The 22,813-nt window shown below is 39.4% G+C and overlaps 2 pseudogenes; one reads left to right on the top strand and one right to left on the bottom strand.

Moving 5' to 3' along the window:
- The window catches only part of LOC132001524 (large ribosomal subunit protein uL22-like), a 66,618-nt pseudogene extending 63,057 nt beyond the window's left edge, over positions 1 to 3,561 (bottom strand).
- Positions 3,562 to 5,705: 2,144 nt separating this feature from the next.
- On the top strand, positions 5,706 to 7,070 carry LOC132001608 (Y-box-binding protein 1-like; annotated as a pseudogene).
- The last annotated feature ends 15,743 nt before the right edge of the window (positions 7,071 to 22,813 follow it).

Genomic DNA, 22,813 nt, shown 5'->3' on the forward strand with positions numbered 1-22,813 from the left:
TTGGAATTAAAACTATGGGATGAAGTTAAAAAGACAAACCAATTTTTAACTTTATTTTTCTTTAATAAGACTTAGAGAATATTACTCTCCAAAAACTCTAAATTGTCAAACTTGGAATTAAAACTATGGGATGAAGTTAAAAAGACAAACCAATTTTTAACTTTATTTTTCTTTAATAAGACTTAGAGAATATTACTCTCCAAAAACTCTAAATTGTCAAACTTGGAATTAAAACTATGGGATGAAGTTAAAAAGACTTGAAAGATAATTAATTTGGGATCCAGCTTAAGTATGTGTTAACATTTATTTCAAAACCATCATTCCTGAGTTTTTTTTTAATTTTTGTAGGCAAATTTATTTTCCACATCAGGAAACTTTGTGTGTGTGTGTGTGTGTGTGTGTGTGTGTGTGTAACAAAGTGTTTTACTTCTCTTCTAAAAAAACTGAAACTTAAAATCTATATTCTCAAATTCTGCTGGGAATGGAAACTACCAGACAAACGTTTTAATAACTGGCTTCAGAACAACTGGAAAGCCTTTTGGTAAAGGCAAAATTAGATCTGTATCTCACACCATGCACTAAGATGAACTCCAAAAAGATCATATATTTAAGGTAAAATAATAATAATAATAATTAAAATTTTATGGGGCACCTGGTTGGCTCAGTTGGTAGAGTATGCAACTCTTGATCTCGGGATCATGAGTTTGAGCCTCAAGTTGGGTTTACAAATTACTGAAAAATAATAATTAAAATTTTGTATTAATTAGAAGAAGATATAAATGAATACCTTTTCAACCTGAGATCAGGGAAATCTTCCTAACTATCTCAATACCCAATAACAATTCAAGAAAGAAGAATGAATAATTAACTAATAATTTAAAAGTATCCTGCAGGGGTGGCTCAGTCGGTTAAGTGTCTGCTTTTGGATTAGATCATATTCCCAGGGTCCTGGGATCAAGCTCCACATTAGGCTCCCTGCTCAGCGGGGAGTCTGCTTCTCCCTCTGCTTTTTATCCCAGCTAACGGCGCTCTCTCGCTCTCTCTCCCCCCTCTTAAATAAATAAATCTTTAAAAAAATAAAAGTAAGGGGCACTTGGGTGGTTCAAGTCATTACGCCTCTGCCATCAGCTTGGGTCATGATCTCAGGGTCCTGGGATCGAGCCCTGCATTGGGCTCCCTGCTCAGCAGGAAGCCTGCTTCTCCCTCTCCCAGTCCCCTTGCTTGTATTCCCTCTCTCGCTGTTTCTCTCTCTCTCTGTGTGTCAAGTAAACAAACAAAATCTTTTAAATAAATTGATAAGTAATTAAATGAATAAAAATAAAAAATAAAAGTGTCTGTAGATCAGAGTACAGTGTTTCTTAAAATGTACATAAAAACTTGGAGAAATTGTCTGTAACTGATGAGGGGGTGGGACGAGAGTCCAGCATAAATGATGTAACAAGAGCTCCCCAACTCCTCAGATAAAAAGAGCAACAATCCAGTGGAAGAATGATGAAAGGGTTGGATGGGTAGTTCACAGAACCAGAACACAGAAACGATCCTTAAAGAAAAAAAATGGCCAACCTCACTTAATACGAGAAATTCTGAATACCTCTATAGTGAGGAAACATTGCTCACCTATCAGACTGGCAAAATCTAAAAGTTTGACAATAAATCTGTTAGGGAAAATGTTAGGAATAGGAATGTTTATCAATTTCAAATGGAAATGCAAACTGCAACAGCCACTAAGATAACAGCTCGGCGATACTGTAGAAAAAATATAAAATTAATAAGTGATTATAGCAAGGTTTCAGGATAGAAAGTTAAAAAGTCAATCAATCAACTATGAACAAGTTGAATTTGATATTACAAACACATTACCATTTACATTACATTAGCACCTCCAAAAACCAAAATACTTGGGTATAAATCTAACAAAATACATGCAAGATCTATATTAGAAAAACTGCAAAGCTCTGATGAGGGAAATCAAAGAAAAACTAAATAAATGGAAACTATATTCCATGTTCATGAATAGAAAGACTCAAATATTGTCAAAATGTCAGTTCTTCCCAACTTGATCTACACATTTAGTACAATCCTAATCAATATCCCAGTTATTTTGTGGATATCAACAAACTGATTCTAAAGTTTAAGTGCAGAGGCAAAAGATTCAAAACAGCCAACACAATATTTAAGGCAAAGAACAAGGTCTAAGGATTGACACTATGCGACTTCATGATACTATAAAACTATGTGGTATTAGTGAATGTGTGAGCTAGTGAAGATCAATGGAACAGAATAGAGAGCTGAGAAACAGACCCACATAAATATAGTCAACTGATCTTTGACAAAAGAGCAAAGGCAATACAATGAAGAAAAGAACGTCTTTTAAATAAACGGTACTGAAATAAATGAACATTCGAACCAAAAAAAAAATTAAATTAAAAAAAAACAAATAGGGTGGGGTTGTGGACATTGGGGAGGGTGTGTGCTTTAGTGAGTGCCATGAAGTGTGTAAACCTGGCGATTCACAGACCTGCACCCCTGGGGATAAAATATATTATATGTTTATAAAAAATAAAAAATTTTAAAAAAATAAATGAAGCTACATGCAGACTTTACCCCCTTACAGTAAGAAATTAACTCAAAAAGGATGACGGAGGTAAATGAAAACTGCAAACCTATAAAATTCCTAAAAGACCACATAGGAGAAAATCTAGATGAACTTGGGTTTGGAAATCACTTTTTTTTTCTCTTTTTATTTTTTTTTAAAGATTTTATTTATTTATTTGACAGAGAGAAAGAGAGAACACAAGTAGGCAAGAGGCTGACAGAGAGAGAGGGGGAAACAGGCTCACTGCTGAGCAGAGAGCCCGATGTGGGGCTCAATGTGGGGCTTCATCCCAGGACTCCAGGATCATGACCTGAGCCAAAGGCAGAGGCTGAACCCACTGAGCCACTCAGGCGCCCCTCTCTTTTTATTTTTATTTGCATTTATTCTACGCAGAATATACACCTGAGCCATAAGTTTTTGTTTCTTCAGTTTCTTCTTTGATGTCTTTTTCTTCTGGGCTACCTCCTCTTCTGGTTTAGGAACAATCTGCTCTTTTTCAGGAAGGATCATCTCAGTGTGGCAGGGAGAACTCATGTATGGGTTAATCCAACCATAAGCCCTAAATTCTATTCCACATCCTGGGGGTTTTGTTCCCCTGGATGTACTCAATGACTAGAAAATCAACATCCAAACCCTCATGTTCAGCATTACTCTCTGCATTTTTTTCTCTCTCTGCATTTTTAAGCATGTGCAGTAAAAATTCTGCACTCTTCTTGGGCCACTGACCCCATGTCCAGCCCACTATTTGGCTGGGCACACCTACCAACTCCACCATTATAGTGACAGAAGGGCACATACTGCTCTTGCAAAGTGACATCTTTCAGATACTGGGTGGCTTTTCAGATATACATACCCTTGATGGCCTGGGCAGTTTCAAGTGTTTTCTTAAAGTAAACACAAACATTTGAACCTCTTGAGTTGCATGATTTTGTAGAGTTTTCTGGGTCAAGCAAATAGTGAACCATTTTCAATGGTGACCTCAGGCCACTGAGGGGTGGAAATTACTTTTTAAATACAACAGCAAAGGCATGATCCATGAAAGAAATAAATGATAAGCAGGACTTCACTAAAATTAAAGCTTTCTGCCTGCAAAATATACTATCAAGAGAATGAAAAAACAAGCTACAGATGGAGAAAAATATTTTCAAAAAGTATATAATAAAGACAGTTACCCAAAATATACAAAGAACATTTAAAACTCAATATGAAACAAACAACCCAATTAAAGAGTGGGCCAAAACTTTAACTGGCGCCTCACCAAGTAAGATACACAGATGGCAAATGAGCACATGAAAACCAGCTTCATATCATGTATCATCAGGGAAATGCAAACCAAAACAATTAGAAACCACTATACACTCATTAGAAGGATCAAAATCCAAAACTGACAACACCAAATGTTGACAAGGATGAGGAGCAACAGAAACTCTCATTCTTTGCTGGTGGGAATGCAAAGTGGTACTACCACTTTGGAAGACACTTGGGCAGTTTTTTACAAAAGTTAATAGTCTTACCATACTATTCAGCAATCTCACTCTTTAGTATTTACTCAAAGGAGTTGAAAAAAAAGTATGTTTACACAAAAAATCCACATTAAAAAAAAGTTTGTAAAAGCTTTATTAATAATTGCCAAAACTCTGAAGCGATCAAGACATTCTTCAGTAGGTAAATAGATAAACTGGGATACATCCAGACAGTGAATTACTGTTCAGCACTAAAAAAAAAAAAAAAAAAAAAAAAAAAAAAAAAAAAAATCTGTTTAAGCCAGGAAAAAACATGAAAGAAATTTAAATGTATATTACTGGGTAAAAGAAGCCAATCTAAAAAGGTTACATACTATATGATTCCAATCATATATGACATATCACATATGACATTCTGGAAAAAGGCAAAACTATGGAGACAGTGAAAAGACCAATGCTTGCCAGGGATTTGGGGGGCATGGGATGAACAGACAGAGCACAGAAGATTATTAGGGCAGAGAAAACGTTCTGTATACTATAATGATGGATATAGGTCATTATACATTTGGCCAAACGCACAGAATGCACAATGCCATTTAGACTGTACCCTAATATAAACTAAGGACTTTGCATCACACAATGATGTGTCAATGTAGGTTCATCACTGGCAACAAATGACCACTGTGGTGGGGGATTCTGATAATAGGGGAGGTTGTAGATGTGTGGGGCAGGGAGTATATGGGAAATCTCTGTACCTTCTCTTTTCTTTGCAAGATATTTAGTTAGTTAGTTAGTTAGTTAGTTAGCTATTTTAGAGAAAGAGGGTGTGTGGGAGTGGGGGGTGTGGGCAGAGGGAGAGAGAGATTCTCAGTCTCAAGCAGATTCCCTACACGGGACTCAATCTCACGACCCTCAGTCTCAAAACCCTGAGATCATGACCTCAGCTGAAATCAAGAATCCTATGCTTACCCAACTGAGCCAGGCATGTGCCCTTGGACCTTCTGCTCAATACTGCTGTGAACATAAAACTATTCTAAATATTAAAGTCTGTTAAAATAGTTACCAAAAAACGTGATTTTGCCCTTTGATGTTTCCACCTCTAAGAATTTATCCCAAATACACACTGGAAAAGTATGAAATTACTTATAAATATTATTTATTGTGTACTTATTTGTAAAATCAATTACTAGAAACAACCAAAATATCATCAACAATTTTGCTAAAGTAGCGGGATACAAAATCAACATACAGAAATCAATTATTCTTTTACACTAATGATAAAGAATTTGAAAATAAATAAAACCATCCCATTCACAATAATATCAAAAAATAAATTAACTACTTAGGAATAAACTGAACACAAGGAAGTAAAGGTCTCTACAATAAAAACTATAGAATTTAGCCAGAACGATGGAAAGATACCCTGCGTGCTTGGATCAGAATAATATATTGTTAAAATGGCCAGACTGCCCAACGCCTTCTACACATTCAACACAATCCCAATTCAAAATACCAATAACATTCTTCATAGAATTAGAAGAAAGAACACCAAAATTTGTGTGGAACCACACAGGGGCCAGAAGAGGCAAAATAATCTTGAAAAAAAAAAAAAAAAGAAGAAGAAGAAGAACAAAGCCAGAGGTACCATGCTTCTGAATTTCAAACTATACTACGAAGCCATGCTAATAAAAATAGCACTGGCCCAAAAACAGACATGCCGACCAGTGGAAAAGAGTAGGAAGCCCTGAGTCAAATTCCAGTATATACAATCAACTAATACTTGCCGAGGAAGCCAAAACGGCCAATAAGAAAAAGACTGGCTGTCCAATCATTAGTGCTGGGCGAACTAGAGAAACACGCACAGACCCAAGAAATTGGATCCCTATCTCGCATCACTCACAAACATTCACTGAAAATGGAGTTCCAGCGGTAGCAGAGAGCGGCCCCCAAACAGCCTGGGCAGCCCCGCCGCCTGCGCACGCTGGGTTACCAGCAACCCCCACCCACGGGAGGAGCCCAGCCGCCGCAGGCACCAGGCACCATCGCCGCGGCCCTAAGCACAAAGGCTTGAGACCCAGCAGCCACCCACCACCTGCCCTCAGTGCGGCCTCCACCAGGCCCCACACCATGGGCAGCGGCCCTGCAGCCTCGCATGGGGGACACCTGCCAGCAGGGACAGAAAGATCATCACAAGGGAAGGCTTTGGGAGCAGTGAACGGTTCACTCTAAGAAGCGTAAATGGTTTCATCGACAGGAACCGCACGGAAGGAGATGTATTTGTACCCCAGACTGCCGTAAAGACCCACCCCGGGAAGTACCTTCCCAGTACAGGAGATGGAGAGACTGAAGTTGGCTCTTGTTGAAGGAGAAAAGGGTGCAGAGGCAGCAAATGGGACAAGCCCCGTGGAGTTCCAGGGCAAGGCAGTAAGCAGGCAGCGGACTCTAACCATTACAGGCACTGTGCACGCGGAATTACCCAGAGAATTACCAGAATACTGAGAATGGGAAAAGCAGAAGGGATTGGAGAGTGCCCCCCTACCCCCAAGGCCGGGCCCAACAGCGCAGGCCTTACCACAGGCGGGGGGTCCAACCTTAGGACTTGCAGAGACCCTGTGGGCGTGGACCACAGTCTTCCAACCCTCCCGTGCAGGGAGAAGTGATGGAAGCTGCTGACGACCAGCGTGCAGGAGAACCAGACGGACCAGTGAGACACAGTATGTTCGGGCGTTACAGACCGTGATTGCGCAGGGTGCCTCCTCGCCAAGAACATTCTGGAGAGATGGCACTGAAGATAAGGAAAATCCAGGAGATGAGACCCAAAGGCAATACCCACGTCACCGTGGTTACCGCCGCAACTTCAGTTACTGAAGCAGATACCCAGAAAAGCCTCAACCAAAAGATGGCAAAGAGAAGCCGTGCATCCACCCGCTGAGAATTCCTCGGCTCCCAAGGCAGAGCAGCGCGGGGCGGAGTACGTGCCGGCTTACATCTCTCCCACTTGCCTGCTTTAGTCACCCAACAAGAAGCGAATACAAAATTCCAGCAATAAGAAATGAACAAAAGATTGGAGCTGAAGACCTTAAGTGCTTGCTTTTTTTTCCATTGAGCAGAGGTTTGAACTATCTGCATTATCTATGCAGCATGGAGTTTTTATTATTTTTACCTAAAGACGTCTCTCTCTGATAATGACAAACGTGTTTTTTAAAAATCCTCATTTTTCTCAATACATTTGTAAAGATTTTTAAATTGTTTTATATCTGGTCAAGTTGAGATTTTTCAGAACCTCATTTTTAATTTGTATAACAGAACGCAGCTTGATATTAAAAAAAAAAAAAAAAAAAGTCAATGAATGGCAAGCACCTGTTAGTAAAGGTCTTAAATAATTGTCAAAAAAGGTAACTCAAAATAGATGAAAATAGATCAAAGACTTAAACATGGACCTGATACCGTAAAACTTGAAGGAGAAAATGTAGGGAAAAAGCTCTTTGATACTGGTCTTGACAGTGATTTTTTAGACATGAAACTAGAAGGACAGACAACAGAAGCAAACAAATGGGACTAAATGAAACTCAAAAACTTTTGTACAATTAACAATTAACAAAATTAAAAGAGAACCTATAGAATGGGAGTAAGTTTTTGCAAACCATATATTGGATAAAGGGTTAATATCCAAAATATATAAAGAATAGATAAAGACTATATAAAATCCAAAATATATAAAGAACTTAATAACAAAAAAATATTCTGATTAAAAAATGGGCAGAATAACTAAATAGAGATTTTTCCAAAGAGGACATCCAAATGGCCAGACACACAAAAAGAGCTCCCAACTAATCACCAGGGAAATACAAATCAGAACCATAAAGAGATGTGGTTAGAATGTTAGCCTCACACCTGTTCGGATGACTACCATCAAGAAGATATAACAGGTGCTGGTGAGGATGTAGTGAAAAGGGACCCCTAATACACAGTTGGTGGGAATGTAAATTGGTCTATAACTATGGGAAACAATATAGAGACCCCTCAAAAAATTTAAAATAGATCTCTCATACAGTTGAGCAATTTCACTCGTGTGTGTGTGTATGTGTGTGTGTGTGTGTGTGTATTTCGCCTCTGGGTATATATATGCACGTTTCATATACATATATATTGGTATTTGCATAAACTCAAAACTGATCTTTAGTGTTTGGAGTGAGGGTTGATAGGAGAACTGAAGACACATAAGAAATAAATGCAGTGTTTGGTCTCTGGATCTTAATTTTACCAAACCAGCAAAAAAGACATTTTTTAGACAAAGAAAAACTTATATATGAGCTATTAAACGAATTATTAGTTTTGTGAGACGTAATGTCATGGGTGATGTAAGAAGTTGACCTTTTTTAGGAATTCATATTGTTGCACGTTATGATAAAGTGATGTAACACTGAGCATTTATTTTAAAATGCTTTTGCTTTTGAAAACATGTTTGAAATTTTTTCAGCAAAATAAAAGGAGATATAGATAAAGCTGGGTTGACAAAATATTGGTCATTCTAACTCTTAATGGCATATATGAAAGTTTATTATAATATTCTACTTTAGTGTATGTTTGAAATGTTTCCTAATTTAAAAAATTCTAAAAAATTAATTGAACATAATATGGGATACTCACAAATAAACCTAATCGAAAGAACAAGAGAGAAGGGGGAAGAGGAAGAGACGGAGGGAGAGGAAAGGAATCTCCTACGGGGAGTTTGAGGTTCTGGTGCAACAGGTCAGAAGTCAGGCAGAGGTGTTTGCATTTTTAGTGAACATTTACGGGTGCTTCTGATGCAGGAGGTCCCTGCATCATATTTTTGAGAAACACTAGCCAAGGCTTAAGTATAGTGTGGATTGACTGAATTATCCATGGTATGATGGAAAGAGAGCAGGCTATCTATAGAAATAAGAGGCTTCAGTTCAAATCTATGCTCAGTCACTTACTGGCTTTAAACATTGGTCAAGGTGCTTCATCTTTACCCTTAAAATAGAGAGAACAATACATATGCCAGATTACTATGAGATAAATGAGATAAATATATAGAGCGTCTAGAACCTAACAGTCATCCAAAAATGAGAGTTAATTAAATCCTTTAGAATCTCTCCATTAATGGGTAGAAGCGCACACTAATACATTCCCCAGGACCCAGGTGCAAAATTAAATCAGTTTGTAAACTGAGGGATAACAGTTGCCCATAACAGGGAAATTCTTTATTCAGAGAGATACAGAAACAAAATAAATCAGGGAAACAAAATAGTTCCTTATTATCATCAAATTCCAAATTAAAACTTTTGATACTGCTGTTGTTTTATTTTGGTTACATTCTCTTAAGCTTAAAATTCCATATGATCAAATAAATTACAACTCAAGACACTTTCCTTTGTAAATCTAGTATGTATAATACAGCTAATGTTCAGTAGGTTTGCATAAAACTAAGTCATGCCTGATAATATGAGGGGTGTGTGTGTGTATCATCTACTCAGCATACTTGAAGTGGCCACCAGTTTAATTCACCAGTTCAAATACTGGTCTGATCTCCCTTCCCAGACAAACACTGTACTCACAGTGGAATCTTGAGAGACATAGTAAGGCCAGAATGGTCTCAATTCTGCAGAGTATGGAGACAAGGATGATCCAAAGACAATGGCCAGGGGATAAAGCAAAGCCAATGTAGTCCATGAAACTGGGTCATCCATCTCTAGAAGTTGGGCAAAGTAGAATTCTTGTACAAGGCCAGGAACATAAGACAGAACAAATGGCTTAAACTGAAAGAGTCCCAGAGTCTGGAGTTGAACACGTGCATAAAACCTGTGATTCTGGTTATGATTAGGGAAGAATCCTTCAAAGGTGTGCCCAAACTGGCTCAAAAAGACCAAGAAACAGAAAAATGCATTTTTTCTGTTCAACAGGATATTCAGTATTCAAATTAACTAGTTCTTTATCCAAGATCAGAATTAAGTCTGTATCTGAATATTCAGTTTGTTGTTGTTATTGTTGTTGTTTAATGAATTCCTGCTACTTCCATTGTACAGTTTTAGTGACTGAGGCTACCCAAACGAGTCCAAGGATAACCTCCACTTGAGAGAAACGGCAATTTCATCCAGGAGATGACCAATGAATAAAATCAATATGAGGCAAGTATGAGATTATCACTCCACAAAAGTCAGGTGTAAGGAACGTCATAGTTCTTCACTTTTTCTAAATCACATAAATCTATTCTAAGTCCACATCTGCCTATATGACAAGAAATGATAATATTAATCATGTAAGAAGAAACCACCCCTTCAGATAGTCACAAAAAACTGAGAGTCTTAGGCAAACAGAAATATTCAAGAGAGGGTACTCAGGTCTTCAGGTTATGCTGGTCACCGTTGGTAGACCTGAAGAGTCCTGAAGAGGCCTTAACGCATGTGGCTCCACTGGTTCTGGGCAAAATGTGGCCAAGGAGACTATCCCTAGGTGTGCAACATTAACATTCTCTCCCGAGGTCCAGCCTGTGTCCCAGGGAGCCCCAGAGGAGGAAAACACTGTCCTCACTATTAATGGAACGTGGAAGATTCCTTGTAACTAGCTAACTTTACCCATCTCTGTCTCTGGTATTTGGACGTGGTTTCCTCTGACACAGTCCTGCTGCAGAGCTTCTGTGCCTTCTGAAAACCTACATGAAGGGGTGCCTGGGTGGCTTAGTCATCAGGCATCTGCCTTCAGCTCAGGTCATGATCCCAGGGTCCTGGGATCAGGCTCCCCGCTTTAGGAGGAGGCCTGCTTTACCCTCTCCCACTCCCCCTGCTTATGTTCCCTCTCTTGCTGTGTCTCTCTCTGTCAAATAAATAAATAAAATCTTTAAAAAAAAAAAAATTCTATCTTCTGGGGATCTGACATACTTTCCTTCCAAAGCTGAAACACCGTTACTATTAAAATTTTTTCTTCCAAACCTAAAATACCAATGCTAGTAGGAGAACCCTAAGAAAAAAAGAACTTAAAAGACTACATCCTTGGGATAGAAAAGGGAAAATATCTACAGCAACAAGCAAGAAGCCCAAATCAATACTCTGATAGACTTAATTTATCTAAGTGACATAGCACTAAGTGCTTTGGAGAAAGCAGCACTGTGTAAGTGGCAAGAACACTCAGTATGGAATCATCATATACATATTTGAACCCCAGCTCTAGTACATGCCAATTTTGCGACCTGAAGCAAGCCACTCATTCTGTCCTGCCCTCAGGCTTCTCTACTGTAAAGCAGGAATGATAACATTTATTTTCACCAAATTATGGAGCGGTTTTGAGGATCTGCTCAGAGAAGATATGTGAAGACAGTTTGTTCATTGGAAAGCAACTAAACAAAGGTAGGTGTTTGGATACTATAGAAATACAATGAGGTAAGAAATCAGTGTGTGCTAGACCTGCCACCGAAAACTTCACAGTGGAAACAGAGCTAGTTCAATGTTTTTGGAGAGATGGAATTTAGACAGAAAGAAGAGAGTATTTGGGGAAGAAACAGGCGAGAGTAAAAGGCAGGCCAGCTGCCAACCTATTAAGGGTCTTTGTACTTACCACCACTAACTGGCCAGAGGACAAGGGCTTCGTATAGGGACAGGCCAAGAATTAGGCGAGAAAGGATTCTTTTCTTAGGCAGGAAAATCTGCAGTTGTGAGCCATGAGCCTCCAGGAACTAGGGGATCTCAGCAGCCCAGTGTTGCACCAACTCAGGCTTATTTTTCTAGCGAGAGGCATCATTGGCCTTAGAACTCTGGTACCCTGAATGCTAGAAGATGTTCTGTTTTCAGTTCTGTGTGAGTGTGTGCGTGTTCACATGCACGTGTTTTAAGGCACTGACTCAATATCAACAATCAGTAACAATAAATACTTTTTTCTCCATTAAAAAAAGAAAAAGATTAAAAAAAGAAATTCTGTATTATCAAGAAACAAAATAAGCACTCCTTTAAATTTTGTTACTGACGTATACTTAAGCCATATTAAAAAGTAATAGAAGTGGGGGCACCTGGGTGGCTCAGTGGGTTAAGCCTCTGCCTTCAGCTCAGGTCATGATCTCAAGGTCCTGGGATTGAGTCCCATGTCAGGCTCTCTGCTTGGCAGGGAGCCTGCTTCTCTCTCTCTCTCTCTCTCTCTCTCTCTCTGCCTACTTGTGACCAGTCTGTCAAATAAATAAATAAAATCTTTTTTAAAAAAGTAATAGGAATGATATCGATAATATAAAAACAGAAGAAAGCATTTTGAAGGGTACAGTTCAAGATAAAAGCATAGGGGAATCCTGAACCTCTTTCCATGGACGCAAGAAATCTACAACTACATATGCAACAATTCCATCTGAAAAAAAACTTTTTTAACTAGCTGAACATGTCTTCACAACAAAAAATTAAAGGGCCATATCCAGACAGGTGGAAGACACAGAGACTTTCTCACCAAAAACCTGACCCCCAGCACAGCAACTTAGAATTTGAAGAAATCAGGAAGAATCTGACAAATGTGGAGCTTCTCCCTGGGGTGAAGGGGGTTTGTGCCCCACTTAAGGCCCCTCAACCCTGCACCAAAGAAATGAGCCACCACAATATCTGGTTTTGACAACCAATGGAGCTTATGTCCAGAAAAAACATAGGGCTATAGGAAATAGAAATTTTGCTAGTAGAGGGCTCAAGCACAGACTCATTCACTCAAGGACAGGCCACCAAAGCAACATACTGAAAAATGCCTAGACCATATGTAAAGGTCCCACTAAAATTTCAGAGAAGAAACTATTGTCAAAGTCACCGTTTCGACGTTTGTGAAGATATCCATAGTCGATAGAATTTGAACAACAGATTTGTTCCAAGCCATATCTGTATTATTCTCTGTAAGGTTGCCTTATCTGAGATGGTTTAATAAGTGAGAAAGTAAGCCAACAGTCTAAGTTAAGGAGAAAGCTCTGAATTGTAGGCTTAGAACATTGGAACATCATCAGGGATGAGCTAAAATATCCCACAGACATTTACCTACAATTGTATTTCACTATATAAAGTACTTAAGGTCTTATTTTAGTCTCTGACATACATCAAAATTACTACACATTAAACGTTACACTGCTGTATTGTATGAGCCTCGATGTATGTATGTTACCACAGGCATTATCTATTAGTCCCTTCTAAAAATGATCCTTCCTGAATCTGGGGAGAAAAAAAAAATGAGTTTAATAAGCAAAGGGAGAAAACCATGTTGACATTTTTAAGACATTTTTCATTTCCTTCTGAAGATTATTTTTTTGAACTTAGCAATTTGACAGCCTGCCCCTATGCACATATACATGTGAAGAACATACTTAGATGTACACGCATCTTGAATCTGCTCCCTTTGGATTAACAGCTAAGCAAACTTGCTCCACGGGGTAAGCAAATCAGCAAATGACTTAAGGTCTATTGAGATTCTTAACAGGAAAGCCAAAAAAAAGCAGGCATTAATAAATGATTTAGGGGGCACCTGGGTGACTCAGTTGGTTAAGTGTCCAACTCTTGATCTCAGCTCAGGTCTTGATCTCGGGGTCATGAATTCAAGGGAGCCCATGCTGGATGTGAAGCAGGCAGGAAGAAAGAAAAAGGAAAAAAAGAAAGACAGACAGACAGACGGCGGTGGGGGGGGGGGGGGGGGGATGGAGAAAGGAAGGAAGGAAGAAGGAAAGAGAAAAGAGAGAGAAAAAGAGAGAAAGAAAAGAAATGAGGAACATTAGACTTAAGATACAGAAAGTGCACTGGCAAGTTTATCACAGATTATCTCTTAGAGGTAATCATTATGCAGGTAAGGAAATGAGACCAAATGAAATTAAGTTATTTGTTTTGGGCCATTTGCCTATGTAATTGCTACATCAGCACAAGAACACAGCTCTTCTGAATCCCTATCACACTAAAACCATCTACCTATGAATCAGGCAAGCCGTGGTCATAAGGCTGTGGCTTTACTCCAGGATAGAAACAGTTCATCCTCCCCCTGCCCCACGCGATGGGAAAGACCTAACTGAGTCCCTAAAGTTAAGCAGGTAAAATATTTTAGATGGTTGGTTATACAGCACCAGTTCTAGAAAATGATATATTGGGACGCCTGAGTGGCTCAGTCGGTTAAGGGGCTGCCTTTGGCTCGGGTCGTGATCCCAGGGTCCTGGGATCGAGTCCCGCATCGGGGTCCTGGCTCGGCTGGGAGCCTGCTTCTCCCTCTCCCTCTGCCTGCCTCTCTCCCTGCTTCTGCTCTCTCTCAGTCAAGTAAATAAATAAAATCTTTTTTAAAAAATGATATATTTTACCAGGGTACAGAAAACAACAATTATAAATAAGATGCTTCCTCCTGCCAATAACAATAATGCTGCCACAATATATATCAAAATATATTAAGATTTTTAAGGTCCCTGATTTTTTTTATATATTTTTTAAATACTTTATTTATTGACAGAGGTAGATCACAAGTAGGCAGAGAGGCAGGCAGAGAGAGAGAAGAGGAGAAAGCAGGCTCCCTGGGGCTTGATCCCAGGACCCTGAGATCATGAGCTGGACTGAAGGCAGAGGCTTAACCCACTGAGCCACCCAGGTGCCCCAGGTCCCTGACATTTTAAAAATTACCTGATTACAAGACAAGTAATAAAGCATAATCTCTACACAGTGCTTCACAATTTGTAAGTTATTTCATATACATTGTCTTATGCAGCCATCCAATGCGGGATTTAATTCCGACTCATCCTTCAGTTATTAGTTGAGAAACTGCTTCAACTGGGAAGCTGTCCCCAACCTCTACAGACCGAATCAGTAGCCCTGCCATGTGCTTCTCTAGCAATCCACTTCCTGGTCTCCTATGTCATCTCTCCATTCGAGTTCTCTGGACATGGAAACTGTTTCTGTCGCATTCACCACTGTTCACTGAACACCTAGCAGCATCCCTGGCCCACACTAAATATTAAATGACTGTTTGCTGATAAAGAAATAAATGAGCAAAACAAATATCTAACAACTTGGGAGTAAAGAGAAAAAAAGAAGTTCAAAATGTCAAGAGTTCACTATAGAAGACAGCTGTGGACGCTGAGAGTCAGGTCCTCTAAGTAGGTATCTCCCCCATCCATGCACGAACAAATTTTCTAAAACCTCCAGACATTATCATAATGGCTTCAGCAGCTGCAGCTCGAATAGAGCAATGAGGATGAAGCAGGAATACTGATGTCTTTAGTGCATGTGTGTGTGTGTGTGTGTGTGTATTTTTTTTCCCATCTTCAAAATGTTTTTAAGTCACAAACTGCCTGAAAGCTTCCTTTCTAGCAAATCGTACTACTGCTATTCAGTAGGAACAATTTGCTTTGGGTACATTTTGTACCATAGTTGTATACATTAGCTCCCTTTTATCAAACATACAGAACACACCAGAAGAAAGATGGTAGGGATTATCTCCTCCCTATGACTTTGTAAACCTCACAGAAGGGCTCGCAGGTCTGGGAAGTGACAGATAGGGGATTTTATCTTCAACAAAATAATCACAAATGTAGTTAAACCAACTACACGCTAGGGGCCCATCCTGATTTGTAATGGGAAGTAAAAGTCACACGGCCCCGGTCAGAATGTGGCTTTTTCAATCCCAGGATAGCTGATCAATAAAATAATTTTGGCACCACTTAGGCTAGAATAAAATGGCTAACAGAAATGTAGACTATAACTAACAACCAAATTTCTGCATCAAATAAATGATACTCTTTTCCTCGCTTTCTCCCCTCCTCTACTCCGTCCCTCTCCCTTTTAAGCCCTCCCAGGAATCATCTGTCACCCCTGCAAACCCAAATGGCTGACTTTAAAAATACATGTTTATAAAATACTCATACTACGTTCTGCCTCTTAGACTCCCTTGAAATAAAGCAACCGTAATCTCTGTGACAGTTGCCACCATTAATGCCGATCATAAAAGCTGGTAAAGAGGCAGAAATGCTGATTTACCATTCATCGCTATGCTCATATATCCTCTTTCTAATAAAAATCAGTGAAATTATTACTTTCTGAGAGCTTAGCGCTGCAACATTTGTATTTCGAACCTCCTCTACTGTAAGATTTCCACGTTCCCCGTGCTATTTTTTTTCTTCCCGAGGAGCTGCCAGTGTAAATGTGCCACACTTGGGCTCTACAGCATACTGAGCTGAAAGAGCATATGTCCCACATCCACAGTGGAAAATTTGGTGTTTAGGGAGCAATGAAGACAGCTAGAACGCAGACTTAAAGATAAATGCTGTTTGAGACTCCAGTTCTGTTTATAGATATAATTTGAAAAGCTTGGATTTCTTTAAAAAAAAAAAAGATTTTATGTATTTATTTGACACAGAGAGATCACAAGTAGGCAGAGAGGCAGGCAGAGAGAGAAGAAGGGAAGCAGGCTCCCTGCCGAGCAGAGAGCCCGATGCGGGACTCGATCCCAGGACCCTGAGATCATGACCTGAGCCGAAGGCAGCAGCGTAACCCACTGAGCCACCCAGGCACCCTTAGATATCTTTCTTGTAAGAATTTTTACTCCCAAGATTTGGGTAAAAAGAGTGGTGTTACAATGTTTGATAGGAATAATAACTTATTCTTAATTTCTCCTTTATTTAAGTTTTATCTAACACATTAAAGTAAATGAAGTCAAACAGCACTAAAAGCAGATAGCAATAAGGTGTACCAAAAGCTGAAATCAGTGACATAAGTATCTGGCTAAGATGTAGGACTCCAAAAACACATGATATAAATTTGATTTAGCTTAATGCTTTATGTAGTACTTTAATTTAACTCAGAATTACATTGTAGAGACACTGAGAGTTTTTAAATGAGCTTTGACCTAATCATATTAGCAATTGTAAAACTGTATCCCCTCCAGAAAATCAGAATCATTCAATGGGAAAGGATCATTTCCACCCCACCCTACCACACCACCCCGACACATGCCTTGAATCGTGCCTACACACTCCTGCCTTAAAGAAACCCAAAAGACAAAAGTCCAAAATAGAACATTGTTTCATGTTACTTCAATACAATCATATCCCCCATCCAAAATACAAAGTCATAATGTCAATTTCGCAACTTATTTACTTCGTTTATTCTGTCCTTTAGCAAATGTATATTGAGTACTTACTAGGCAGAAGTCAATCTGCTTGATGTTAGAGATATAATGAAGAACAAAACAGATACAATGTATTTTATCTTTTTTTAAATTTTATTTATTTATTTATTTGACAGACAGAGATCACAAGTAGGCAGAGAGGCAGGCAGAGAGAGAGAGGAGGAAGCAGGCTCCCCGCTGAGCAAAGAGCCCAATGCTGGGGTTTGATCCCAGGACCCTGGGATCATGACCTGAGCTGAAGGCAGAGGCTTAACCCACTGAGCCACCCAGGCACCCCAATGTATTTTATCTTTTAAGAGTAGAATTTTAGGGAAGATATAACTAAAAAGCAAAGTTACTTAAGATGGTCTTCAGGGTCATAAAGGTACAGTATTAGGTGATAAAGCACATTGTGATATTCAGAGGTACCTCATCTCAAATTATATTAATATCGTGTGTGCCATATGTCTCCCCAGTAAATTTAACGTCACTGCCCCTTCCTAGTGATTGAAATGTGATGAAGCTATTCTACTAAAGTTTTTACTCAATTCTGTCTGAAATACTCTGGGAGGGAGTTACAAAATTTCAACAGTTATTAAAATAGACTCGGAAGACAAGATTGTGAGCTTTTTGGAGGGAATGGGATTGAGGGACAGGCACATAGCCGATAATCTGAATGCATGGATGCATGCATGGATGGATGCATGGATGCATGGAGAAGAAACTCATAAAAGGAAGTGTCCTTAATTTCAATACAAACAACAAATAATAACTAAGTGTCCACTGGGATACAGACATAGACTTAGAGCTCAAAACATATAATAATAATTAACTTTACTGAGTATTTACTAAAAGTGCCAAGCGCTGTACTAATAATTGTTATATGCATTTCCTGGACTGATATTCACAACAACCTCATGTAGCACTTATTGTTATTCTCATGTTGCAGATGAAAAGCTATAAAGATTTTTTTTTAATTTCCTTGTCTGAGGTCACAGAGTTGACAAGGGATTAATGTCGACACATTCACTCTATTCTTCTACATCTTATTTTGATAGATGTGCTATGTATATAGATCAGCTTCCAATCTATTGAGGGGGAAGGTTCCAGATAAATATGCTAATAAAATGTAAGCTAAATGCCATGAAACACTATAAATGAAGTAATTTTATATTGTCTCAAAGAAGTAAATATCACACCTAGCTGATCCTATAAAAATCGGTGGCCCAAGGACTCAGTGACCACATTCAGCAACACTATTTCAGGTCCTACCGAAGCATCTTCTGTGAAACAACTTACTCTACTATTTCAACTGAAATACACTATTTCTCTTTCTTCATTTCAAATTTAGCTGATCTTCCCTTTATCTGTTTATGGAATGTTTTGTACATATCTTCTATTATTATCATTTGTTTACAGATCTACTTTCCCCAATAGATAAAGTGTCCTGCAGGTAAAGTCTGCAGCAAATAGCCAATACATGTACATTCAGTAAACAGTAAGGTGTCTTAGGAGCCAGACAGATGTAACACAATAGCACGGTCTCAATTTAAATGCAATAATTGTAACTCAACTCGACATTAAAAGACTTCTTAAGGCACAAAGACTTTTGAGATGACAGGCATTCGGGCATTATTGTACTACAGTTTCAAAGAGCCCACTACTGTACTATAATGAATGGGAGGCTAGAACACTTAAAACTAATATTTTCTCAAACATGATGCACATATCTACAAGGAGGCAGATTAAAAATGGCAAATACGTGCTACATGTGCTATGATATTCCTCTTCTACCCAAGACGAGACACTGCTCATCAATCATGACATTCATTTCTTCTGAGCTCCGGCTGATCCTTGGCAGCCTTTTCAGTGTGACATTCGAGCATTTCACGCCGATCGAGGGGCACTTCATTATCACTTAACACTCACTTGTCACGCTTGACCCGGATCAAGTCACATAACTTTCCTATCTGTAACATTTTAGCATTTAGGACTTCTCCTTCCAATGAGGAAAGAAAGCACTTGGGTATCTCAGGGAAATCTTAGATAACCAGGGCTCCAGATTTTATTTGAGCCAGCTGGGTCCCAAGGGCCAGTCTATAGACATTGCTGATCTGCAATTGATTTTTCACCACTTCACGGGGAAAAGAGTAGAAGAGAAAAACAGTGTACATACTAATCTGGCTGGCTGCATTAGAATCACCTGGGGAGCTTTTTAAATATATAGATCACAGTCTCGAGTCAACATCTCTAGGGATCACGTCCAGAAACTATATATGTATATTATGAAGTGCAGTCAGAGTTAAGTACTGCTGAATATTTGTGTCTGTAGGCCTATTTTCAACTGCGTATTTTTGAAAACAAAAGACAGTTTTCTAGTATGTCATTTTTATCATTCTTAAATTTTATCTTCTATTTGTGAAATAATGGATAGTGAGGGTACTTTGGATTACTTTTTTAATGCCATCCTAAGTAAGCAAAACAGAGTTGGAACTGCTATACAAGTTCCTTTTTTCTAAAAATGTTGCTGATCTTTTAAACCCAACGCTCTGAAAAACCAAGATTCTAGCCATATCCACTTCTCAAATTAGATAAGTTTTCACCTTCAGAGTAAAACAGTAGATGGAATAAGCTTGCCAGAAATCTATTTTCATTCAAAACTGAAGAACTTCCTGGGAGATAACAGCACAATAGAAAAAAAAAAAAAGTGTCAAGAGGATAAGCCGAGCTCAACAGCAGATGCTTCTTCCAGGAAATGGGAGCGGGAGGGTTCTGGTGTGTGCCCCATGCCTGGCTCAGCCCGGCTTCAGGCGTGGCCTTTAAGTCTAGGTGTTGCGCAATACAGGTACGAAGTAAAGGGCAGGTCATATCTGAAGAAATAAGAAGAGCCAGCTTCTTATTAAAACCTCTGTAAGAGGGGTGCCTGGATGGCTCTACGGGGAGGGCATGAGACTCTTAATTGCAGCTTGGCTCACCATCTTGGGTCGTAAGATCCAGCGGCACATCGGGCTCCACATGCGGTGAGGGGTCTCCTCAGAATTCTTTAGCCACCCCTGCTCCCCACTCACACTCCCTTTCTCTCAAATAAATAGAGCTTTAAAACGTAAAAAAAGAAAGAAAAGAAAAGACAAGACAAGACTGGACTTACTTAAAAACAAAACAAAAAAACCTCTATAAGATACAGACATTTGGAAACGCAGAGGCATTCCGCCCAGCTTTCCACGTGCCCCTGGGTAAACTTCCTTATACCTGTGGCAGTGGCAGCTTGTCGAGAGACAAAAAAGGGGCTGCCTTGAGCAGGGAGAAACCACAGTTCTTCCCCAAATAGGGCAGGAGAGCCCAGATCAGGGACCAGCAGTGTCTGAGCAACAGCAGTTTAGAGGGGAGACAGCAGTGACCAGCAGCAACGGTGATGCCCAGCGGACACTGTGAAGCCCAGCAGCTGTGTCCCCTGTGGGGCAGCACTCAGGGAATAGCACATGGTTTTCTGTGAGCATTTATGAGAGAGCTCCTAAAAATACTTGGATAAAGAGGGAGAGGTCCTTGGAGGGGGCTCAAGACTGACATTAGTCGTCTATGGCAAGAGCCCAAGAAATCTTGGTACATAATCTGCTACCCCATTCCAAATCCCAGTGTCGTGCAGCCCACGGAGCAATAGCCTCTGGGAAATGAGAATGTGAGACACATTAGCAGATTCCACAGGAACATTCCCTCACAGTCCGCCGGGTTCTGAGTTTCCCTGTTGGTCACATACACACAGGGTCTAATGAGTCCAAGGAAATTAAAAATGACCCTAGTAAAGAGAACACCAAAACTAATTCAAACCATGACCCAAATGACCCCAGGGAAAGTATTTTTCACAACTATTAAATTTTTATACCAGAAATAAATAGTGGTGACTGTCCTCCCACAGTAATTCTCTGTCCACATACGTGTGTAATCCCAATTAATCTACCAGAAACAAGAGCTCACAACGTAATCAAAGCCATGGGCTGATAACGCCTCCTTCCCTGGCTGTAGCAAGTGGTTTAAGAACCAAATTAGCATTCTTTCTTAGCTTTTTTTCAAACAGGAGCTAAGAAAGAGGACTCTGTTTTTATTGTTTTGTTTTTTCTAATGGAGCTCATATGCCACCAGAAAAAAAATAATATCATCTTCAGTAGGAACAAATGAGGTTGATACAGGAAGAAGCAAAGAGGGGAAAAGAGAGAGGAAGTGTACAAGGGTGTGCAAGACCCTAGTTTCCATCTCTGAGGTCCTTAGAACTACCATGATTCTGATGGCAATCAATTTGGCTAAAGTTTCCCCGAGTACGTTCCCTAGTTTAAGTTGAGTTTCTGTCACTTGCACCAAAAAAAAAAAAAAAAAAAAAAAAAATATGGCTGAAGTACTAGTTAAGATGTTTTCATCTGCAAGTAAAGAAAATTTACTAATAGTATCTTAAACTTTGAGAATATTTGTTGGGGTTACCTGAGTGGCTCAGTCAGTTAAGCATCCCAACTCTTTTTTATTTAGTTATTTGACAGACAGAGATCACAAGTGGGCAGAGAGGCAGTCAGGGGATGGTAAGGGGGAAGCAGGCTGCCCACTGAGCAGAGAGCCTGATGCAGGGCTCAATCCCAGGACCCTGGGATCATGACCAGAGCTGAAGGCAGAGGCTTAAACCACTGAGCCACCCAGGCGCCCCTCAAGCATCTCAACTCTTGATTTCAGCTCAGGTCATGATCTCAGGGTCAAAGGATCCAGCTCCATGTCGGGCTTTGTACTGAGCATGGAGCCTACTTAAGATTTTCTCTCCCTCTCTCTCTGCCCCTTCTTCGAGAAGAGGAAGAAGAAGAAGGAGGAGAAGGAGAAGGAATATGAGAAGATTTGTTGTTAACAGAGGCACCTTAGCTGGCTTAGTTGGTGAAGCATGCAATGCTTGATCTCAGGATTGTGAGTTTAAGCCCCATACCAGGTCTAGAGATTACTTAAAAATAAAATCTTAAAAAAAAAAAAGAAAGAATATATATTGTTAACAAGTCTAAAGGTGATTCCATTTTCAAAAATGCCATCTTCTCCTACTCTTTTCTCTTTCCTACTCAGAGTCCAGGATTTTTGCCTCAAGTTTGTATCCTCATGGTTACAAGATGGCTGCCAAACCACCAGGCATCATGTCATCACAGCACCCAAAGCAGGAAAAAAGAGAAGCATACAAATAAGAAATTTTACTTAAAAGGGAAAAATATTTACCAGAAAATCCCCAGCAAATTTCTTCTTACCTTCATTGGCTGGAGTGCAAGAGCCATAAGTGGCTTAAGCCTCCAGATTTATACCAATGACTGGGCACTCTGTTAGCAGCATTCTGTTGGCAAGAAAGAAAGGGAAATTGATGTTGGAGGAATCACCCAACAGTACATATCTCAAATATATGGGAATATATGGGAATTGAGATTCAGGTGTATAATTATGGTCATATTTAAATCTAGATTCTTAAATGATGGTGGTGGTGATGATAATGATGGTGGTGATGATAATATTCCTAACTCTGGACCAGGACTTATTCTAATAAATTTACTTAATTACTAAAAACAACTCACTGTAACCTTACAACATCCAATGAGATAGATATTATTACTATTACCATCATGTAAGCTATAAGGAAAGAAATATC

The sequence above is a fragment of the Mustela nigripes genome, chromosome 1, assembly GCF_022355385.1.
Source record: "Mustela nigripes isolate SB6536 chromosome 1, MUSNIG.SB6536, whole genome shotgun sequence".
NCBI classification, from domain to species: Eukaryota; Metazoa; Chordata; class Mammalia; order Carnivora; family Mustelidae; genus Mustela; species Mustela nigripes.